General features: G+C 44.4%; 1 protein-coding gene across 1 annotated transcript in view; it reads left to right on the top strand.

The window, feature by feature from the left end:
* Positions 1–257: 257 nt before the first annotated feature.
* Positions 258–13290, top strand: part of Pcgf5 (polycomb group ring finger 5) — a 110436-nt gene continuing 97403 nt past the window's right edge. The window contains exon 1 of the mRNA XM_013116283.3: positions 258–378. The gene's annotated coding sequence lies outside the window, so the exon portion shown is untranslated. The remainder of the gene's footprint in view (positions 379–13290) is intronic.

Genomic DNA, 13290 nt, shown 5'->3' with positions numbered 1-13290 from the left:
TTGTGTCCAATCAGGGAGTGCGGGCTGTGCCCCGAGCCGGGCAGCAATGCGTAAACAAACCCTCTGGCAACTCCTCCGCCCCCTTGGCGCGCTCGCCCCGCGCCCATCGCCGCCGCCTCCGCCGCCGCCACCGTCACCGTCACCGCGGGTTCGGCTGCCTTCGTCCTCCGCTTCCCCTCCCACCCCCCCCCCAGCCCCACCAGCCCGCCCTCCTGCCGCGGGGCCACCCGGACCCCCCGCCCGCGCGGCTCGCACCCAGCCACCCGGTCCTGCTCCGCCCCCGCCCGCGCGGGCTGCTCACCTACCGCCCCACGCGCGCGCGCTCGTGCACCACGCGCCCCGTGCGGCCCTCCCGGAACGTGGCCTCCCGAGAGCAAGGTAAGAGCGATGCTCGGGGACCCCGGTGGTGGCTTCCCGTCTTTTGGAACTTTCTAGAGCGGCTGTTCTTCCGCTGGGCCCTGGACTAGATTCCCCGCGGGAGCCTTGCGAGATCAGCGGGTTGCAGGGGCCGCGCGTAGTCGAGGGTCCCAAGTTGCCCACGCCAGAGTATGGGTGCTGGCAGCGCGGCTGGGCCGAGCGGGCGACGGGAGGGTCTCCGGGAACTTTGTCCTCCCCCGAGTCGCGCCTGCCAGCACGGCCCGCGGCCCTGGCCCCGCGGCGGCGGCTCCCGGGCTGGAGAGAGACAGGGCACGGTGTTTGAAGAAGCTGACGCAGTTGGTGACGCTCGCAGCTTCCTGAAGGGGACCGACTACGACCGAGCGCCTTCGCGAGGGGACGCGTGGGGCCGGCGCTCGGGCCTTCCCCCACCCCTCTCATGGGAGCTGCGTGGGGAGCCCCTCGGACTCGGGGCTTGAGCACCTCTGCCCGGCGGCCCCGGCAGCGCGCGCCCCGCTTCCGTTTGGATCGGCTCGGGCTATTATATAAGATGCCACGGAGAGCCGAGGGGCGAGCGGGAACGCGGCGGCGAGAGCGGCGGGGACCCACCTGTGCGCCACCGCGCGCCTCGGGGGTCGGGGCGGGGGACCAGCCCTGCCCACCGCGCCCCTGGCCGCCCCCGGGACGCTCGCTCCCCGCCACCTCGCCCGGCTCTAGGCGTTTCTCGATGCAGGCGTCTCTACTTTGAAACATTTGTTTAATATTAAGGAAGCTGCGTGTGCGGCCGTCATAGTACGCCGGGGACGTGTGGCCGCGAGCTCCGGAGCGGTGAATGAATCATCGCCCCGGCGGACCGCGCTCCGATGATTCACGCGGGCTCCACGCGCGCGCGTACTCGCCGTGGGCCTCCGACCCCGGAGAGCGGCTCTTCTGCGAGTGATGACTCCTGGAGGGGTGGGGGAGCCCATGCGGGAGGGCGGCAGGGTTTTGTGTTTTCAACCTGCTACAGTAACTTTGAGGGTGTCTGGCGCCCCTACCTTCCCTAGCCTGGCTTCGTGTTTTGTGGGAGGGTAACTAGATTCCACCTAGCTGCGTTAATGAGGCAGAGGAGGCGCTGATTCGCTGCAGGGCCCGGTCCAGTCTCATTCAGAATTTGAATGATGTCAAGTGAAGGAGGTCTCTAGTTTGGAAAGACTTCTAGTAATTGAGTCAACTTCAGTAGTTTTCGAGTAATTAGCAGAATCTTTAAAAAAGTTGATCTTAAACAATTGGTCTCTTAAGTAGATGGTAGTTAGCTTTTTTTTTTTTACTTTTAAAAGGCCATCTAATTTTTCATTCATGAATACACAATGTTGCCTACTGCCATCATTCTTAAATGCTAACTTGACTCATCCCCACCCCACCCCGCATTTGGAGGACTACAGAGCAAAGTTTTCTCGTCATTTGGGGCTCACCTCCAGTGGCAGGGCCCCACAAATACTCTAGATGACTTTACTTACTTAGTTCTTGGTGTTCCCATCCCCTCGCAACTACTCGATGGCCTTTTTTTCTTCTTAACTCCAAATCGCTAATAATATTTTGTTGGAACATTCTGGCCCTTCAAGAACCATATGCTCCCTGGGGAGAGAAGGGAGAACTTCACCTGTTTATTAATTCCTATACTATAATTTTAAAAAGCCTCATATATATTCGGGGCACCCTATGCCTGTTGGCATACTGAATGAATAAATTGTTTTCCTGATTCTTGGCAGGACCATGGTGACAGTTGCAATTCATTGCCTTTGGTGGGCAAGCTACCAATATGGCGCGGTTCTGATTTCCTCTGCTGTTGTCATTTTCTCGTGACCGGTTGTTTTTCTCCTCAGGCTGTTAACAGCAAGCACAGTATGACAAACCCTTAAGCATCCTGTCTTCAGGTGCTTAGCTGAAGAAGCATGTGAGGCTGTGGCACTACAGTGCATTGCCAAATGAGCAAACCAGTAGACATAAAGCGCAAACAATAGTGAAGCGAGATCAGCAGAATTAAACCGTCACTTACCTGTATTCCCGCTGCCTACTGTAGACCAAACTCGCACTTAGCCGTACTGAAGACTGCCCGTAGTAATACGGCATAGTGCTAATTTAAACAAACCTGTTTTCTTTCCCTGTCAGAGGCCCTAACTCTAATTTGTTCGTGTTGGTAATGCCACAGAATGGTAGGTAAGAGGTATTGCTTAAATTTATCCTTTAAAGTTCTCAATTGGATAATAAAAGGACTAAAGCTATAAATCATCAATATTATGGAAGGAAGAATAGAATATAGTATTTAATACTCCCCAAGACACTACCTTGATAAAGTATTATAAAGAATAAACTTTGAGTTCTATTACTAGGCCTTGATCTGAGGACTGTCGGCACTCAGATTTTCCACAGTCCGCTGCTAAGTAGGAGTGGTCACCCTTCCATTCTCCTTCCCTTTTAGTAACTGAGGGCACTTTTGGAAGAATAACTTTGAGACTGAGTTCAGAGAACAGTTAGCGCCACCACAGAGCTTGAAGTTCCTGGGCTACATTCTGCCTTTTCTCCAGGTCCCTCTCTGAAGAGACTAAGGCAGTGGAGTGAGTTGTTCAAGATTCAGTGCTAGAATTAGAACCAAAAATCTGGAGTTTATGTTGTTGGACACCCTTGGGTTAGTCCATGGGGAGGTGGGGAGGAATTGCTCCTACCACTAGTAGATTGTCTGCCTCTTGCTTGTGAACCCTTGGAGAGTAAAATTATACCTACATTTGTACCTTCTCATTTCCCCCATCTAAGGAATTCAACAACTACTGACTTTTCCATTGAAAATATTTTTAAGAAGTAAAAACCGGGAAAGAAGTTTTCTGGCAAATAAGATATGACTCCACCGTTTTTCAGTGATGAAGCTACATTATAATTTTATTGTCTCTAAGTTATAATGAAAGTGTCTTGGAACTTTTAGTGTGTGTTTCCAGTGAGTTGGCATAATTAGTATCTGGAGACACACCAGGAGACATAAGTTAGGCCATGTAGTGGGTCTAATGCTTGTAACAGTGGTCAGTAGAAAAGCCTGAACCTCAGCTCTGCCCCTGACTCTCACCGCTACTGTGTGTGTGGTGGAGAGAGTGGTGGTGTTGACACAGCATACACTGAAGGATTGTTTGAGCCTGGCATATGGAAAAGGAGCTGGTGAATACGAGGCTCTTAATAAGTGATAACTGAAAGCTGGTGTAACTTACACACACACACACACACACACACACACACACCCCTACCTGTAATCCCAGGACTTGGCAAGTTGAGGCAGGAGGATTAGGAACTCAAGGTCATCTTTGACTACATAGTGAGTTCAAGGCCAGCCTGTACTAGATGAATCCTGGTGTAAAAAGTACATAGTAAATAAAATAAATGGCAACTGTTACAGACTGCACATTTATGTAGCTGTGGGGCTGACACAGAGGGATTAAGTGACCCCTAAGGTCTAACCCAACCAATTACATTTGGGCATTTTTAACTAAAGTGATTCCAATATCCCAATACAATGTTATGAACTGCAAAAAAAAAAGTGCTCAGTTTCTAGGCCTCCAAAGAATTTGTTTAATTAACATTGGTAAATTAACTCCATTTCTATTCTATTCATTATGTAGATTAACTTGAACATTCTCTTAGTTTGCTATATGAAAGACAGTGTAAAAAGTATATGGGTTAATCAGAGGCTATGAGAGCCTTTCAAGTTACATAGAGAGGGTATGACAGATAACCAAAGACTGTGTCACATGGAACTGTCAGAGAATTGTAAAGATTTTAGGAACAAAACCAAATCTATTACTAGACAGAAAGTTTGAGGAAGAACTGGGGGATTTGGCATAAGACCTTAAAGATTACATAGGAGCAGGAGTAGAACTGGCAGAGATCTGGCAGGGGACTGACCTGGGTTGAGATTTGAAGAAAAGAATATGTGACAATATCCAGAAGTGGAAGAAATGTGGTTGAGTTCAAGGTTGAGGAGCTAGAAGAGTTTAACGGGAAAGGGGGGTACCTGGAAACATTAGGGCCATATTATAAAGCATCTTACATGTTGGGCTAAGAAGTCTGTTGGGTTTGTAGTACAGAATATCAAAGACATGCTAGGTGCAGGCCAGTGTTATCTAAAGTTACATTTTTAAGGCTAGTCTGCATGGGGAGCAATGTAGCGTCAAATGGGAGAACTGTTACAATGATCTCCAGAAAAGCAGCAGTGCAGACTGGGCTCAGGGGGTGGGTAGGTGAGTGAGCTGCCATAGGAGACAATGCAACACCACTTGTTGGCCAGTTGGATGAAGGAGATGAGAAGACAACAGAATGAAGCCTGGGGTGGTATTGGCAGGTATTAAAACACACAGAAAGAGCTGCAGTAGAGTATCTCCGGGTGGTGTGCAGTCCATCAGTATAGATCAAAGGAATGAAGGTGATTATGAGTCAGGACTTAAATATGCTCATTTTTTATGGAATCCCCAATGCACAGTGTTGTTAAAATTAGATAAAGATATGAATGGTATCACTAAGGAGAGGATGGTAAAACTGGGCATATACTCTTGAGAATATTGGAGACCCAATGGATGAAGATTCCCTGAAAACAAACCATGGCTTTGGGATTAGTTCCTCATTAGAATGCTTGCTTGTAATGTGCAAGGCCCTGAATTCAGTCCCTAACACTGTCCCAGACAAGCAAAGACTGTAGAGACGAAGTCCAAGTGTTTGTGGGTGGAGTGGTTTCCCATGGAGTTGGGGAGTAGGAAGGTTATTAAAGCACCAGACATTCCTCAGGCTGAAAGTACAGGAGCAGATAAAGGTGACCTCACATCTGGATTGACAGTCTACCCATACTTGTTATACTGATTCAATTATAGGATACTATTTGGACAAATAATTCCCATTCTTTATTTTTTTAATTGTACTTATATTTGTGTGTGTTTTGGGGGGTGAGGTAGTGTGTGCCAAGACCTGTGGTTGGGGTCAAAAGACAGCCCACAGGAGTCAGTTCTCTTCTTCTACCATAGGGGTCCCAGGGATCAAACTTACAGTTGCCAGGCTTAGCTGTACGACTAGCGCACCCTCTTAAAAATTTTTTAAGTTACCTTTTTATTTATTTGCATGTTGGGGGTGTCCATCCTCATTCTAAAGGAAACTCCCCTTTTCAGTAATAAATTATTCGATCATCTTGATTTTGATGAAGTTATTTCTGAATAATCATGACAATAGGGCAAAAAAGTAAATCCAAAGCTATATTTGGTTTTGAAGGAGGAAATAAAGCTGTTGTTGAAGTTAAGAGTTAATCTGTTTGAGACATGAGACTCAAAACTTCATGCAACTAATAAACAATAACAGCAGAGTTCATGCAAGGCTAATGTACAAATGCTATTTCCCTATATATCAACAGTGAAATTTGCAATTAAGAATATTGTCCTTAGTAAGATTTCTGTTGCTGTGATCAACATCATGACCAAAAGCTCCTTGGGGAAGAAAGGGTGTAATTCATCTTAAACTTGGTCATCACACTCCATCACTGAAGGAGGTCTGGGCAGGAACTTGAGCAGGAATCTGGAGGCAGGAAGCAGAGGCCATGGAGGAATTCTGATTACTGGCTTGCTCTTCATGGTTTGCTCACCTACCTTTCTTACATAATCCAGGACCCCCTGCCCAAGGGTTGTACCTCCTACAGTTGGTTAAGCCTTACCAAATCAATCATCAAGAAACTGCCCCACAGATATGCTGACAGGCTGCTCTGATGGAAGCATTTTCTTAACTGAAGTTCTCTTTCCCTGGTTGATCATAACTCGTTAACAAAGTACTAATCAGCACAAACACATTACAGTTTTCATTAGCACACAGAAGAAATGCCGAGTTCTGAGTCTACAAAATAGGTATAAGGTCTGTATGATGAGAGGATAGTATTGAAAGAAATCAAGGAAAAGTTAGGTAGAAATTTCATGTTTGAATAGGGAGACTCGATATCATCAGGACCTCTGAACTTGATTTGTAAATTCAATGCAGTCTCAAACGAAATTCCATTAGTTATTTTATGAGCATTGATAAATTAATTGTAGAGTTTATACAGTAAAGCAAGCACGGTATTAAAGAATGGAGCTGGATGGTTGGTGTTACTTGACTTTAAGACTTATGGGAAGACGTGGTGGTCAAGGCAGCGTGGCATTGGCAAGAGGTTAAACACGCAGGTCAGCCAAGCGAAACCAAGAAGAGGAGCCCTGAGGTCCCACAGGGCTAAGCAACTGATCGCTGTCAAGGAACAAGGGCAACATGATGGGGAAGTGTCTTTTCAGCAAGTGCTGGAACAACTGGGCTCTATGTGAAAACCAACAAAAGACAACTCAGAACGGGCCAGAAACGTGGGTTTAGTCACATAAAACTGCTAGAAAATAGCAGAGGAGAATAGGCAGGCAACTTTAGTTTGGATGTTTCTTTAATAGGATGGCAAAGGCATAATTCATGGAGGAAAAATATCAGAAGTTGCGCCTATTAAAATATTCTTTGCCCACGTGGCTCCAATTAAATGTCATTCTGCAAAAGGAAGCACTGGGGAGATAATATCCACTTACCAGGGGTTGGTGTGCAGGGAGGGCTGAATAGGAAGAACAGAGGGTTTGAAACTGGAAGTCGACTGCCATGCTATAATGATGATACACGTCATTACATTTCTCTAAAACCGTAGCCTATGCAATTAAAAGTTAGAGAAAGGAATAGATGGATTCTGAATTTTAGAGTAGTTTGTAAATGGGCTTCATTTGAAATGGATTGGTCATCTTTTGCCAATGTGTTGGAAAATTAAGAGTGAGGTGTGAAACTGAGGCAGAGTGGGAAATGTTTGGAAAGCTGTTTGCCTGCATCATCTGAAGATCCAGAGGCAAAGAGAGCTAGAGACGGCGCTTGTACTTGTGGAGGAAACATCACTCCTGTGTTCATAGCTTCCTCCAGCAGTGCTCAGAACACCGGGGCTAGAGATGGCTTGTATGTCTCTGAAACTGCCAACCCCATATGGGCACTCGGTCAAGGGAAAATGGTTTGGGGATGGCTGGGAGAGTAAACAGGAGTACTTGTGAATGTAATGGCAGCAAGAATGAGGAGAAGGGGAAGATCTGGAGGGGTAGAGAGGGAACACCATGAGGAATTTTCAGGTTTTTATAATTATGTTGTGATCCATTGTGAGTTACGATAAAAACTCAACCTAAAGCTGAGCTAAAGGATGGGGAGGGACCAGGCCGTTGGAAGTGGAAAGCTGTAGGTAGTCTTTGAGAACTGTGTGGTTGGAGTATCACAGTGATTATGTATCAATGTGAATATCTGCTCCAGCAAGCAGAGAATATATGCATTAAAATATTTTTCAGTTTATTTAGTCCACAGGATTAAAAGAGAAAAGGTAGGGAAGAGATGAGAAAGTTATTCTGTCATGTAAAAGATGAGGAAGTGCTGAAGCCTTTTAAACGATTCGTACAGATGTGAGAGGATCCCAGACATCGGGCTGAGCTGGAACTGATAATTCCTGGGATTTCTGAATTCTAGTTAGAATTGCTGGCGAAGTATTAAAGTGTCTGCTGACTGAATCTGAGATAGCTTCCTTAGCACGCAGCTCCACCAGTGCGGTGGGAGAGAGTCCCTGGGCTGCAGGTCGGATGAGGGCACCAGCAGCAACTTAGCATGTAAAAATTGTGAAGAAACAAAACAGATCTCTACTAGTGAAGGCCTGGTTGGAAAAGATAGCTTGGTGCAGAGCTCAGAGTGACTTTGTCATGCCCTACCTCTCCTACTCTGAATTTTAGAATGAACGATTGAGGCTTCACAGCAAGACGCTTACCCAAATATCTTTACTTCTCAGGTAGAAAGAAAAATACACTAAGTACCACACTTAGTAAGTTTGTTTTTAAAAAATCTCCTCCCCCAAGTCCCCACTGTTTGAGAACTGATACCCATGAAACAGATCCATGGAAGTCACACACCAAATAAATTGCTCTATGAGGAGAAATGCAATGTGGAAGACAGAGGCTCCGGAGTTCATTAGGGTACCCCTTACTTTGGAAACCTTTTGCGCCAAAAAAAGGTATCAGTTTCTTTGTATAAGGTTATTGTCTGTCCGTAGCTTGCATGCATCTGAGTTTGATCTCTGATGCAGTGTTAAACTGCATCAACTAGATGTGACTGGAATGATGAGGACCAGCCTGGGTCCTTTGTAATCACTTCCATGGCCACACTTAGTGGATCTCTCCTCCTCTGTGGGAATCTCAGGAAACTCACAGATGTCAAGGCCAGCTTTGAAACCCTGTGTCTGAACTCAGAACTTTGGAAATGAAGAAAGCTCTCTCCACAAAACACTTAAGAAGCCCCTGTCAGGCTTGTGCGTGTGCATGTAACCATGTGTTCATTTAAGAAGCCCCTGTCGGGCTTGTGCGTGTGCATGTATCCATGTGTTCATTTAAGAAGCCCCTGTCGGGCTTGTGCGTGATGTATCCATGTGTTCATGGCACCACCCCACCCCAACTCACGTCCTCTCTCTGATTCTTTCACTATCTGTAATCTCTGCTGCTGCCCTCCCTTTGCCCCAGTGGTGGGGCTCAAACCCAGGTCCTTGAATGTAAGGCAAGGTACACTCACAGCCCACTCTTTCTAGTTCTGCTAACTGGCTATTAAGTTCTAGTTTCCTCACTTGTTGCATAGGAGAAAGTCTCATTTGCTGTATCTTCTACGGATCTGATGTTAAAACTCTGTAAATAAGTACTGTTATGCAAATGTCAAGGTATAAGTGTTACCGTAGGAAATGCAATGCCAGCCTAGTCAAAGATCATCCTTTTCAAGTAGCTATTTTGAACAAACGACACAGACAACTGTTGAAATTTGGTAGGACATTGGTTTAGCCTTTTGTGTTAGTCATGGCAACATTCCTTCTTTATCCATGCCAGACTGGCTACGTGAGGTTGAAGCCGTGTATTTCCTGACAAGTAGGATTTCTGCCTTAGGTATTCTTCTTTTGGCATTTTGAGACTTTTTATTGTAAAATGTAATACATGTACAGAAAACGTTTGAAGTGTAAATGTACACATTAATAAACTGTGAAAAGCGAGCACCCATATAATTACCACCTCAAGAACTAGGCCCATTTAACTTCTTCCACATGGGGAAACGTCTATCCTTTTAGATGCTTGGTCTGTTTACTTGTTCTTTGGGGGAGTCGTGAGTAAGAGCGGAAGGCAGGTATTAAGTTTTGACAGGTTGGAGTATGTTCCTTTTGAGTGGAGTCAGACCAAAGGTGTAACATTAGCGTTTTACTCTCCAGTTAGTCTTGGACTTTGTATAGTTGTGAATTTAGTGTTTAAGACAAGTGCTTGGATTTTAGCCTTAAAGGTTGAAATCTTCAGGCTTAGTGCCTTTAATTTGTGTTCATTCCCCTGGACGTAAGAACAGCCCTCATGCTTATCTTTTTGTAAAGTTCTCATCCTCCATCCTTTCCTGTCTTTAGAAGCAAACCAGCCAAGATTTCAGATTGACAGCTTCTTGGAAAACACTTAACTGTATCAAGGCAGCCACCTTTCAGTTCAGGTCACCATTAGGTAGACATGAAGTGGCAAGAAGGGTTCCATGAAAAAGCTTTATCTCACAAAAAGCCACATATTACCTTTAATAATGATCTAGGGCCATAAGTGCTTTGTCCCGACATCTTTTTTTTTTAATTTTTAAAAATCTATTTATGTGTAGTTTTCTCAAGACAGGGTCTTTTTGTGTAGCTCTGGCTATACTGCAACTCACTCTGTAAAGTAGGCTAGACTCAAAATTAGAAATTGGCCTGCCCATCTGCCTCCTGAGTGTTGGGATTAAAGGCATGCCCCGCCATACCCCCAACTAGGGGTGCGAGTGTGTACATGCGTGCGTGGTGTGTGTGTGTGTGTGTGTGTGTGTGTGTAAGCTTGCAGGTTCTTTGTGTATATATTACAGCTTCTAACTTTGTGTTTTTTATGGGTTGCCTGTGTATAGAATCATGTGTGTCTCTGTATCTGTACATGTTTTTTGTGCTTTTTCTTTAACTCTTCTGTTTGTTTGTTTTGTCCTAGTCTAATTTGTTTGCTTTTGCTTTATCTTATGTCATTTCATTATTATTCTTGAGATGCCTCTTAGTTTTCTAAGGATAGACAGAAAGGTTGTGGATTTGGATTGAAAGGAGTGTAGGGGGGATCTGAGAGGAGTTGGGGAGGGAGAACCATAATCAGAACATGTTGTAAGAAAAAAATCTACTTTTCAGTAAAGGAAAAATAATCTAGTGCCATAAAACCTATTTTTAGAGTAGATTGATGAATTAACAGACTAAAGGTCTTTCCTGCTATCTAGAAAAGAATTCTCCATTTAGCTTATTTGCTTAATTTATTAAATAAGTCTTATTTGCTGAAGCTGCAACCCTGCCACCCTTATATTTGCCTTCCTCTTCCCCCCAAGAGCTGAAATTACTGTTGTGAGCCACTGCACCTGAATTATGATGACTTGAATAATTTTGTTTGTGATTACTAAAGAAAAGACTTTTCCCATGTCTTGAAAAATAGTAAGGTAACTGAGTAGCTGTTAGTTACTCAGATGGCCTCAGCAAACCCTGGAGTGTCAAAAGAGTAAGAAGGCCTGTCTTCGGCGGCAGCTCCTCTGCCTATGAGCTGGAGTCAGTAAGGCTTCATGTGGAAACTTGGTGGACTGATAATGTTTACCTGCAGCCCTTCCCGACATGCTGTGTTAATTTGATGTCCCTGTGGGAAAATACCTGAGGTAAACTTCAAGAAAGTGGGCCTGCTTCAGAGGAGCCAGGAAGCACAGCCTGGTATGAAGCCCTTCTCTTGGTGGGCAAGAAGCACGGAGAGAAAAAAAACCAGAGCTCTCTTGTTCCAGTGTACCGCGAAAAGCGCACCCCAGTTACCAGCTTTCTTCACGATGCCCCAAGCTCCCACGGCTTCAGAATAGTCCCACTCCACCGAATGATGCCGTGCCCTCCATGCATGGGAATTCGGGAGGTACTCCAGATCCAGTGTTAGCAGATATCCTGCAATGATGGTGAACACGAAAGGAGGCCCCGGTAGGGAGACACCTGCAAACGGTTGGGAGATAAGGAACAGACAGTCCACTAGTTCTGACTTAGGTACAGGAGAAAGTTGGCGCCTACGTGTCCTGAGGGGATGGGATGAATCCTGGGAGAAGCATCCAGTTTATCACTAGAATCTGGAGAGGCTGGAGAAGCAGAGGCCATGGAGCAAACAGAGGCATCCAGACGCAGGACTGTTGAAAGCCTGAGGGACTTAGAAATCTACTTCTATCCCAAACAGCATCCTAAGACTAGACTTGTTTTTCACTGCAGAATGGAAATAAATGAAAGGTTCTGGCTTTGTAATCACTGGGAAAATGTTAGAAAAGGGTAAAATGATCAATAAAAACAGAAATTTAATGAAATTCTACATACTAAGCAGCGAGGCCCTGTACCGTTCCCAAATTTTTGGGTCTCAAATAGCCAGGTAATTAGACAGACAGGTTACAAAAATTAAGAAAAATAATCACAGAGAGGCAGAAGTACAGGAAGAATAGGGAAATAAACATCAAAGCTGTCTGCCTATATTAAGCTGTAGAGAGATAAGAAACTTTCTCCCATGAGAGTGGAGACTGAAAAAGTAACAATGAGAAAGAGAATAAGTTAATCATAGAAATTGACCATAAAATAGCAATAACAAAAAGTCATTAGTCTGACCAAAAAAAAATTCATTGGGTTGAACCAGAAAAATAATAAAAATAAAGAAAAACAGGACAGAAAAATTAGAATTAAAGTATTATGCAGTGAACATGATACATCTAGAGAGAATGTAGAGAGAGATAAAGGGGGGAATTAGGTAAGAAATAATGTAAGAAAACTTTGCAGAACTGGAAGACATTCATTTCAGGATTATCTCGAAGAGTCAATGAGAGCACAGGCACACACACACACACCTACCTACCTAATGTACAGTCACTGTAAAATTAGCAATATACAAAGAGAGTGATATATATTAAATCATATAGTGGAAACAGGTCCTATGCAGAAGATTGAAAATAGGATGGCATTAGGTGATTTAACACCAACACTAGATTCTTGCACACCTTTAATCTCAACAGTCAGGAGCAGGCAGGTACCTGTGAGCCTGGTTTGCATAGTGAGTTCTAGGACAGTCAGGGCTACATAATAGAGAAACCTTGTCTAAATAAATAAATAAATGAACCCTGGATTGCTGCCTTAAAAATTCAGATGGAAATTATTTTCAACCAAAAAATAAAAAAAATACAAAGTATCAAGTGAAGAAAAAAATTAAAACTTTTTTACTACTTCATATTAAAGATATAAATAAATTATTCTCTGCATTATTTCACTAAAAGCTACTGGGCGGTATTTTTAAGTAAAAAAAATGTGGAAATAAATCAAGGAGAAATAACATACAGTGTTCCAGAAATGTGTAACTAAACAGAAGGCAAAAGACCAAAGAAAATTCTAGAATGACAATTAAGAAAACAGTGTAGCAGCCTTAGAGGGAAGCTGTCCAGGTTAGAGAGGAAGCAAGCTGGCTTTGGGGAAGAAACGAATTTCCAAGTAAAAACAAAACTGTTGGGAAGCCTGACTCTTTTGACCCAGTGTAAAGTGCCCTTTGGAGGGGGAGGGACTTGCTATTTTCAGTGGCTTATCAATTAAGAAAACCTGTCAAATGAGATTGGTGAATTATAAGTCGCCTTACAAGAAAGTGAAAACGGCTCAGCACTTGGTATTTACAAAAGTCCCAAAGGCGCAAATCACTGCTGAGCTAGTTAAAAGTGAGGCTGTGCTCTGCCTGGGAGAAATGGTGCATGCCTTTAATCCCAGTACTCAGGGAGGAGGAACTTGAT

Source organism: Mesocricetus auratus, unplaced genomic scaffold (genome assembly GCF_017639785.1).
Source record: "Mesocricetus auratus isolate SY011 unplaced genomic scaffold, BCM_Maur_2.0 Super-Scaffold_4256, whole genome shotgun sequence".
In the NCBI taxonomy this organism is placed as follows: domain Eukaryota; kingdom Metazoa; phylum Chordata; class Mammalia; order Rodentia; family Cricetidae; genus Mesocricetus; species Mesocricetus auratus.
Note: the sequence above shows the minus strand (reverse complement) of the source record. Positions and strands in the feature narration are given on the sequence as shown.